The following is an 11,220-nucleotide window of genomic DNA, read 5'->3' on the forward strand; positions in this document are numbered from 1 at the left end:
CTAATTAACATTGGATACTGTTATCCATTCATAAATCAAATACTTATTGGGTTATTTATGTAAGTTCCCAGGAAGGAGAAGTATATATAAATGATACATTCTATGTTCCCCTGAAATTACCTGTTGCAGTAAAAGTAACTTGGATTTTGAGTTGTACATGCCTAAAATTGTCTTAATAATGCCTTCTGTTTGCTTTGATCTTAGACTATTTATATAGCATTTTTAAGTTGAAATTTATTGAAAGCATGGCTGTCAATTGCAGGAATTACCACTCAAATGCAAAATCAGTATTTGAGATGTGATTAATACCTCTTTGGCTGAGTTCTTTATGACTCTTTCAATTGAAATAAACTGACTATACCAACTATTACAACAGACAAAAAAATCACAAAGGTCATTCCCCAAATCACTTTTTCTGGCTTATTTTTAAATTATAGTTGCATGATGACTCAAAAATATTTGATAGCTTAAATCAAAATATAAATAAATGCAATTCAAAAGAAATAACATGAGAAAGGAGAATTGATGGAAAGGTCTTCTAAATAAAATTGTCAGATTTCTGGCTATAAATTCATCTCACAAAGCTGACTTACAGAATGCAGCATCGATTATTTCATTATCAGTAACGGGAAAATACAGCCATCTATCAGCAGACCTAATTCCTGATACTACTCTTTTCTGATGGATTGTTTTTTTGTAAAAGAATGAATTTCTTTAAACTACGGCTTAATATCAAGTTTAGATGCTTTTTTAGAACTCAAATTAGTGAGTTTTGAAAGTGCAGTGTACACATTTTATCACTTGGCAAACTGCAACTCAGAGAGATAGAGGACTTTACATTGATTATATATATATATATTGCAGGTGCTTTCAGGAAACCAAACAGCAGAAGGCAATTTCTCTCTAGTCATGGCATTTATTCTCCTGGGATTTTTGGATCTTCCGAACCTCCAGGGACGTCTATTTGGAATTTTCTTTCTCATCTACATATTCATCTTAACAGAATAATCACGACGGTAGACGCTGTGCTCCAGACGCCCCTGTAGTTTTTCCTTGCAAATTTCTCGTCACTCGAAATCGGTTACGTATCTGTCACTCTCCCTAGGATTCTAGTGACCCTTTGGACTCAGGACAGAAGTGTTTCTTCGCTGAGCTGTGCCATCTGACGCGCTTCTTCCTTGCTCCAGGAACCCCGGGGACGCTCCTCCTGGGAGCGAGGTCTGTGCCCTGTGCGTCCATGTGCAGCCTCTGTGCCATCAGAGGCTCCTCTTCCTTGCTCCGGGAGCCCCGGGGGCGCTCCTCCTGGGGGCGAGGCCTGGGCCCTGAGCATCCACGTCCAGCCTCTGCACGCCCTTCCCTCACAACCCACAGGACCGGCCTGCAGTCGGCTGCTGGCGCCTGGGTGCGGGAATTCCAGTCCCGACAGCACAGACATGCCGGGTGTACTTACTGCTGTTCTGTGCTTCACACCAGATCGACCGCTTCTTCTGTGACATTCCCCATTGATCACCGTGGCCTGTGCGGACACTGCGCTAAATGAAATGTGTGTCTCTCGGTTGCTGTGCTGTTTGCCACGATTCCTTTCCTCCCGATACTGGACTTTGATGTCAAAATCATTTCTGCCGTATGAAAGCTGCGCTCAGCCACAGGCTGGTCCAAAGCCTTCTCCACCTGCTCTTCCCATCTCACCGTTGTGCTTTTATTCTCTGGTTCCTTGACTATTACCTATTTATGCCCCAAATCAAATCATTCCGCAGGAACCGACAAAATGCTCTCTGTTTCCTACACTGCTGTGACGCCAGTGTTTAACACCTTGATATACAGTCTTAGGAATAAGGATGTGATTGCAGTTTTGAAAAAACTATTGCTTAAGAAAACACTGCAAAGATGTGAAAGGTCACTTTTCAATATTTGTCTCAGAGGGCTCACAGAAATATAGTTTAATTTCACTCTTCCCATGTTCACTGATAGTGTTCAGTTCAGTTCAGTTCAGTTCAGTCGCTCAGTCGTGTCCGACTCTCCGCGACCCCATGAATCACAGCATGCCAGGCCTCCCTGTCCATCACCAACTCCAGGAGTTCACTCACACTCATGTCCATCGAGTTGCTGATGCCATCCAGCCATCTCATTCTCTGTCGTCCCCTTCTCCTCCCGCCCCCAACCTTTCCTAGCATCAGAGTCTTTTCCAGTGAGTCAACGCGTCGCATGAGGTGGCCAAAGTATTGGAGTTTCAGCTTTAGCATCAGTCCTTCCAATGAATACCCAGGACTGATCTCCTTTAGAATAGACTGGTTGGATCTCCTTGCAGTCCAAGGGACTCTCCAGAGTCTTCTCCCGCACCACAGTTCAAAAGCATCAATTCTTCGGCGATCAGCTTTCTTCACAGTCCAACTCTCACATCCATACATGACCACGAGAAAAACCATAGCCTTGACTAGACGGATCTTAGTGTTAAGTATTCCTAATTATTGTGTTGTCATTTACAATTATTACGTAGTTTGGATTTTCTGCCTGAAGTCATTTTGACTATATTTTAAATAAGAAAATTTATTAATTGTGTTTTATTCTTTAAGACAAATCCACTTTTTCATAGCCATTTTAAATTTACCCAACTATAACATTTCAGAAAACTAAGATCATGGCATCTGATCCGATCACTTCATGGGAAATAGATGGGGAAACAGTGGAAACAGTGTCAGACTTTATTTCTGGGGGCTCCAAAATCACTGTGGATGCTGATTGAAGCCATGGAATTAAAAGACGCTTACTCCTTGGAAGGAAAGTTATGACCAACCTAGACAGCATATTAAAAAGCAGAGACATTACTTTGCCAACCAAGATCCGTCTAGTCAAGGCAATGGTTTTTCCCGTGGTCATGTATGGATGTGAGAGTTGGACTGTGAAGAAAGCTGACTGCCGAAAAATTGATGCCTTTGAACTGTGGTGTTGGAGAAGACTCTTGAGAGTCCCTTGGACTGCAAGGAGATCCAACCAGTCCATTCTAAAGATCAATCCTGGGTGTTCATTGGAAGGACTGATGCTAAAGCTGAAACTCCAATACTTTGGCCACCTCATGCGATGAGTTAACGCACTGGAAAAGACTCTGATGCTGGGAGGGATTGGGGGCAGGATGAGAAGGGGACAAGAGAGAATGAGATGGCTGAATGGCATCATCGACTCGATGGAGGTGAGTTTGAGTGAACTCTGGGAGTTGGTGATGGACAGGGAGACCTGGCATGCTGTGATTAATGGGGTAGCTAAGAGTCGGACACAACTGAGCGACTGAGCTGAACTCAACACTTTCAGATAAGTAAACCGCTAGAATTTTGCTTAAAATGTGTAGAAAAAATATCCTTTGCTTTGATAACTGGTAAATTATTTACAAATATGCTGGTACTGCCATTTGTATTTGTGACACATTCATTTTTCATGGGAGATTTTTTATTAGATATGTGATGAGGAATGAACACAAGACTAAATTAAAAGTCATGTATTTATGAACAGTAATTTTAAAATAGAATGAAAACCTTTTATTGCATTCACTTTCTCAGTATAAATTAAGAAAATTGTTCCATGTGTAATCAGAGGGAGCTGTATATCTGGATCTTTTCTTTCCATTTCTTCCAAGAGTGATAAAAATTGAATATCAAACATCTGACAGGCTGTCATACTGCTTTCATTACTGTGCTTCATAACAATTTCCAAAATGCATTTCGTACTTAGAATCTTTGCTAGAGCTTACTTAATTAACAAAGTTGCAATGAGAAAGAAAATCTGTGTATGAATTCTTTTTTTACACTTAATATCAAGGAACAGATTAGTAATTTAGATGAAAATTCAGAGCTTCCCTGATAGCTCAGATGTTAAAGAATCCACCTGCAATTCAGGAGACCCCATTTCAATTACAGGGTCAGGAAGATACCCTGGAGAAGGGATAGACTACCCACTCCAGTATTCTTGGGCTTCCCTTATGGCTCAGCTGATAAAGAATCTGCCCACAATGTGGGAGACCTGGGTTCGATCCCTGCGTTGGGAACATCCCCTGATGAAGGGAAAGCCAACCCATTCCAGTATTCTGGCCTTAAGAATTCCATGGACTGTATAGTCTCTGGGGTTGCAAAGAATCCGACACGACTGAGCAACTTTCACTTTCCAAGCAAAGATTCACACACAATTACTTAATATCACAAATAGTAATATATACATAAAAAAAGCCTAACACTCCCTCCCTATAAGCTGTATTTAAATTAGCATAAATATAACTAACATTTTTTTAATTTATTAAAAAAGGTTAGTTATCTTTATACCTTTACCAGTTGATCTTTCAGCAATGTATATGAAATTAACCAGAGGGTACAGATAAAATCAAGAATTATTCCATCATAAATATCCTAACAGGAAAGAAAAAAGAGAGAATTTATCACCACTTCACTATATAGCTGCTTCTGTCTTTCGAATGTGTAACTCAAGGGATACTCAGTCTCTATAACTAAAAATTATTACTAATACTTGTAGACAACATCACTTATTTATCTAATGATAATGTCACTTTATAGGTTTAATTTCTTTTGTAGATTTTCTTCATTCAGAGTAATTTCTCTTTAAAAGAGGTAACAGTTTAATTATAACATTTGATTTATAAATTTGGATTTTTATTTTTCTAGGGCTTGTGAGGATTCCTAGGTGTTTCATTGGTATAGAATTTGCCTGCCAATGAAGGAGATACAGGTTCGATTCCTGGGTCGGGAAGATCTCCTGGAGAAGTAAATGACAATTCACTGCAATATTCTTGCATGAAAAATTCCATGGACAGAGTAGCCTAGGGGGCTATATAGTCCATGAGTTACCAGGGTTCAGACGTGACCGAGTGATTGAGTATGCACACATGAGTGTAAATATCTTAACCTACTTCATCTATTTTTTGCATGTGTCAAAAATTAAATACATTACTGATGGTGATAAAGAAAGTGAAGATATAATAGTTGCTGCTGCTGCTAAGTCGCTTCAGTCGTGTCCAACTCTGTGCGACCCCATAGACGGCAGCCCACCAGGCTACCCCGTCCCTGGGATTCTCCAGGCAAGAACACTGGAGTGGGTTGCTATTTCCTTCTCCAATGCATGCAAGTGAAAAGTGAAAGTGAAGTCGCTCAGTCGTATCCGACTCTTAGCGACCCCATGGACTGCAGCCTACCAGGCTCCTCCATCCATGGGATTTTCCAGGCAAGAGTATTGGAGTGGAGTGCCATTGCCTTCTCCGATATAATAGTTATGGGATTGCTATTCTTTCCCTTTTAAACTATGACACTAAAGAAGTCTCTTGGATGAAATTAGGTCAAACCAGTCAGTCCTAAAGGAAATCAACCTTGAATATTCATCGGAAGGGCTGATGCCAAATTTGAACCTCCAATACTGGCCACCTGATGCAAGGAACCAACTCATTGGAAAAGACCCTGATGCTGGGAAAGATTGAAGGCTAAAGGAAAAGGAGGTGGCAGAGGATGAGATAATTAGATAGCATCATGGGCTCAATGGGCATGAACTTGAACAAACTTTGGGAGACAGTGGAGGACAGAGGAGCCTGCCACACTATAGTCCATAGGGTCACAAACAGCTGGACATGACTTTGAGACTGAACAACAATAGTAATTCTTTCCCTTAACTCTTAGATAAGCAAATTGTAATGAAATGAAATAGTATCAGTCCTATAATTAAGATAACTGATTTTTGTTTTGAATTTATTATAATCTGTGCATTCTAAAGTATCTCAACTGTTCTTTTTGTATCAATTTCTCTGTCTATAAAATAGCAATAACACCTACTACCATTAATTATGTCAAAGCAATGAACACAATATCTTGGATTCATGGAGCCTTTTGCAAATTTTAAAAATCTTGGAGAAGGAAGCATTTGCCAACCTCTAGTTTTCCATAGAATAAAGGCTACTCATTTAAATATTGAAATTATTTTTAACAATATTATTAATACAAATTCTCTTACAACAATGTTCACACTTCCCTGCCTTCTTAAACCTTCAGGCAGAGTTCATTCTGCATTAGTGTCTCATGATATGCATGCATGAAGAAATAGCTGCTCTTATCCTTCATTTACAGCACCTGCCACTATTTGCTAACATGGAATATTTAATTTTGCACTGAATTTCTATAGAACACATATTCTTCTATCTCCTTTCCTTTCTTGATTCTCATCACTTGATTTTCAAGATTCTAGAAACATTCTTTAATTCATTAACTATTTTTTCCTAATATGTTTTTCATTGTCATCTATCATTCTTTATCCCACTGAAAAAGAGTAGACAGCTTTTTGTTGGTCATTTTATTTTATTTACAATTCTAAATGAGACCTCACTTGAAAGAAAAGGACAGAGATTATCTCAAGGCTCTTTCTCTTTTTATTTGATCTAAGATAGGAAACTTATGACCAACCTAGATAGTATATTAAAAAGCTGAGACATTACTTTGCCAACCAAAGTCCGTCTAGTCAAGGCTATGGTTTTTCCCGTGGTCATGTATGGATGTGAGAGTTGGACTGTGAAGAAAGCTGATCGCCGAAGAATTGATGCTTTTGAACTGTGGTGCTGGAGAAGACTCTTGAGAGTCCCTTGGACTGCAAGGAGATCCAACCAGTCCATTCTAAAGGACATCAATCCTGGGTGTTCATTGGAAGGACTGATGCTAAAGTTGAAACTCCAATACTTTGGCCACCTCATGCGACGCGTTGACTCACTGGAAAAGACTCTGATGCTGGGAAAGGTTGGGGGCGGGAGGAGAAGGGGACGACAGAGAATAAGATGGCTGGATGGCATCACCGACTCTGTGGACATGAGTTTGAGTGAACTCCTGGAGTTGGTGATGGACAGGGAGGCCTGGCATGCTGTGATTCATGGGGTCGCAAAGAGTCGGACATGACTGAGCGACTGAACTGAACTGAACTGAATACAACTGGGCCTATTATAGCAATTCTTGTCTAAAGTTCTTACTACAATAGAACATTTCACAATAAGGTTATAGAATTCCCAAGTGAATGATTTGTTATTTGTTGACCCATACAGAACCATACAACTGGAGAAAGAAAGGTCTCTTAGTGTTACAAGTAATTTTTATTCTGGTAATAACTAACACTTTATAGACAGATAAATTGAGCTTAAGATAAATATTGAATATTTATAACAAATATATAAGAAATCAAGTTCTGAAATACAACTTATTATTTCAATGAATGAACTAAGGTATTTGCATGGCCATTGTCTCAGTGCCATTATGACATCCTTGTTCCTTAGACTGTATATCATGGGTTTAAACACAGGCATCACAATCGTGTAGAAGTGAGAAAGCACTTTGTCAGTTACTGCTAAGCCTTGGGGTTTGGGTCTTAAATATGTGACAAGGCCTGATCTGAAGAACAACACCACAACCATAAGATGAGATGAGCAGGTGGAAAAGGCTTTGCCCCAACTTGTGGCTGATGGCAATTTAAGGATTGTGGAGATGATTTTGCCATAGGAGACAAGTATCAACAGAAATGGAACCAAAACAGTGCAGCAACTGTGAAGACTAACATTTCACTCAGAAAAGTGTGCCCACAGGCCAGCCTGAGTATGGGAGGGATGTCACAGAAGATATGGTTGACAGGGTTAGAACCACAAAAGGGCAGAGAGAAAACCTGGCCTGTCTGGCCTATTTGAATTGGGATTCCACTGATCCAGGAGCCAGCCACCAGCTGCACATGCCAGTCATACACCTTATAGCTCATGATTAGAGGATAGTGCAGAGGGCTACAAATGGCCACGTAGTGGTCATAGGTCATCACAGCCAGATGGAAGCATCGGTGGCTCCAAGTATAAGAATGAAGCACGTTTGTGTGGCACAAGCAACTAAACAATCTGTTCTTCTTTGTGTCCAAAGACTAACGAGCATTCTGAGGAGTGTAATAGACACACAGCAGATTTCCAAAAGGGAAAAGTTGCCAAGGAAAAAATACATGGGGGTCTTCAGACCAGGGTCTAGTTTTGTTATCAGAAATATGATGCCATTGCCCATCAAGATAATTATATAGATGAGTAAGAACAGTCCAGATAAAAACGTCTGGAGATGAGGAACATCAGCAAAGTTCAAGAGAACAAACTCCATCAGTTTAGTGAGATTACCTTCTGGTGCTTTTTTTTGGTGTTCCATCTGTGAAAAAGTGGAAATATATAATCTGCTTTATATTTTTCCATCAGGGATCAGTGCCTGTTTTATAAATTGTATCATGATATCCAGACTGATTTCCAAGATCAATGCAATTGTTTCTAATTTAAGAATTTTATTATATATGCATTTCTCCTTTCTCAGTTTATAATCCATGTGTTATCACCATATACTCTCCCTTGAAATATCTTTTAGGGCATTCTTTTCAAATACAGTCCAAATTCAAAAAAGTTTAAGTGTTAGTCGTTCAGTTGTGTCTGACTCTCTGATCCCATGGACTGTAGCCCACCAGGCTTCACCGCCCATAGGATTTCCTAGGCAAGAATAGTGGAGTGGGTTGTCATTTCCCTCTCCAGGGGATCTTCCCCACCCAGGGATCAAACCCGGGTCTCCCACAGTGCAGGTGGATTATCAACTGAGCCACCAGGGAAACCCCAAATGCCCTGATCATCATAGGCATTGGACAGACTGATAATCATTGAAGATAGACCCACAGTATTGCTACGTGATCCCAGTTTTAAATACTTACATTATTTTGTGGCCGTGTCTCATGGCTTATGGGATCTTAGTACCCCAACCAGAGACTGAAGTGATAGTACAGAGTCCTAATCGTTGGACTTCTAGGGAATTCCCTTAAATATTTACATTTTTTTGGCAAATTTACTGTATATCTCTATAACTTTCCTGTACATTCTTCAGTAGAACTATTAATATAACAGAAATTACCTTCCTTATATATTTTCAGCTACATATTTCAATTCTTCATTTCCTTCCTATCACTTGATGATCTTGATCATACATGTTCTTATATACAATTCACATTATTAGGCAGTTTACAAAAAAATGAGAGAATATTTTATTTTATTGTACATAGGGGAATAAAATACATATATTTCTGTAAGATAGTATGTGGGGGCTATAAGAGGGGTTTATTCTGGAAAAGTTGTGTGGAATAGATACAGATAGAAGCAATTAAGAGGGTCACCCTGGGAAAACAGAAGTCACCTGGAATGTGTTCACTAGCTGTGTAAGATACTTCCTATTATGCTTTACCCTGTGTTTTGTGTGCTTCTCGGATGTCTTTGTTGTTCCTCAAAAAATAATAATAATAATTCAGATAACAGTTTCTAAACTCACTTTTCTTGAACAAGGATACTGAGATTTAGCAATGATGGATATATTGATCATTTGCACATTGGTTCTGTGATTGCAAATCAGTGCCTATTTTTTAAATCATACTTAAGTTTGAATCCTAACTCCGTTATTTATTATCTATTATATTAAGTAATTGTTTAAGTTTTCTGTTTGCTTTCTTATTTGAGATAATTAAATATTATGTAGTTGATAAAATTACCTATCACTTTTAATATGTTTAAGTTATGGTCCTATAACTATAATTATTAATATGGCATAATGTTCTTAAATCTTTAGTTGCCAGGGTTGTAACACACTCCCTAGAAAAAATTGTTTTTGGTAGAGTTATTGAGTTACTTGTTGATGATTATATTTTTGCATTTTTTTTTCCTTTCATCAGAGCCAGGAGTAGAATACAGTCTGAGCTAAATAAGGAATGAGACTCCTCAGAGCATGCACTCAGTTTCAGGGCTGACTCTGCATTGCACCATTGTTAAAGGGACTGCCTCATTAAATATTACACTCCAGGCATCACTTGACTCAACATGATTCCCAACCCTGCTTCTCATTTCCCCATCATTTATGTTTTGAGTTTTTCCATGCAAGCACAGTCTAAATATAGTGTCATGGACAAAAAATACAATCCTGACAAGATGGCCTGCAATCGAATCATAGCTTCACTTGCGTGCTTTGTGACAATGCGAACTGCTTAATCTTCCTGTGCCGTAGATCAGTTCAGTTCAGTCGTGTCGGACTCTTTGCGACCCCATGAATCACAGCATGCCAGGCCTCCCTGTCCATCATCAACTCCTGGAGTTCACTCAAACTCATGTCCATCGAGTCGGTGATGCCATCCAGCCATCTCATTCTCTGTCTTCCCCATCTCCCCCCGCCCCCAATCCCTCCCAGCATCAGAGTCTTTTCCATTGAGTCAACTCGTCGCATGAGGTGGCCAAAGTACTGGAGTTTCAGCTTAAGCATCAGTCCTTCCAATGAACAGCCAGGATTGATCTCCTCTAGAATGGTCTGGTTGTATCTCCCTGTAGTCCAAGGGACTCTCAAGAGTCTTCTCCAGCACCACAGTTCAAAAGCATCAAATCTGCTTCTGTTTGGTCCATACCATTTCTGTCCTTTATCGAGCCCATCTTTGCATGAAATGTTCCCTTGATATCTCTAATTTTCTTGAAGAGATCTCTTGTTTTTCCTATTCTGTTGTTTTCCTCTATTTCTTTGCATTGATCGCTGAGGAAGGCTTTCCTATCTCTCCTTGCTATTCTTTGGAACTCTGCAGTCAGATGCTTATATCTTGCCTTTCCTCCTTTGCTTTTTGCTTCTCTTCTTTTCACAGGTATTTGTAAGGCCTTCTCAGACAGTCATTTTGCTTTTTTGAATTTCCTTTCCATGGGGATGATCTTGGTCCCTGTCTCCTGTACAACGTCATGAACCTCCGACCATAGTTCATCAGGCAGTCTGTCTATCAGATCTAATACCTTAAATCTATTTCTCACTTCCACTGTATAATCATAAGGGATTTGATTGAGGTCATATCTGAATGGTCTAGTGGTTTTCCCTACTTTCTTCAATTTATGTCTGAATTTGGCAATAAGGAGTTCATGATTTTAGACACAGTCAACTCCTGGTCTTGTTTTTGCTAACTGTAAAGAGCTTCTCCATCTTTGGCAGCAAAGAATACAATCAATCTGATTTCGGTGTTGACCATCTGGTGATGTCCATGTGTAGAGTCTTCTCTTGTGTTGTTGGAAGAGGGTGTTTGACCAGGACGTTCTCTTGGCAAAACTATATAAGCCTTTGCCCTGCTTCCTTTCGTGCTCCAAGGCCAAATTTGCCTGTTACTCCAGGTGTTTCTTGACTTCCTACT

The 11,220-nt window shown here is 39.6% G+C and overlaps 1 pseudogene; it reads right to left on the minus strand.

Moving 5' to 3' along the window:
• Nucleotides 1-1,506: 1,506 nt before the first annotated feature.
• On the minus strand, nucleotides 1,507-8,192 carry LOC148775033 (olfactory receptor 10AG1-like; annotated as a pseudogene).
• Between the last annotated feature and the right edge of the window lie 3,028 nt (nucleotides 8,193-11,220).

The sequence above is a fragment of the Moschus berezovskii genome, chromosome 17 (assembly GCF_049115385.1).
Source record: "Moschus berezovskii isolate FMDL1 chromosome 17, NW_MosBer_1.0, whole genome shotgun sequence".
Lineage (NCBI taxonomy): Eukaryota > Metazoa > Chordata > Mammalia > Artiodactyla > Moschidae > Moschus > Moschus berezovskii.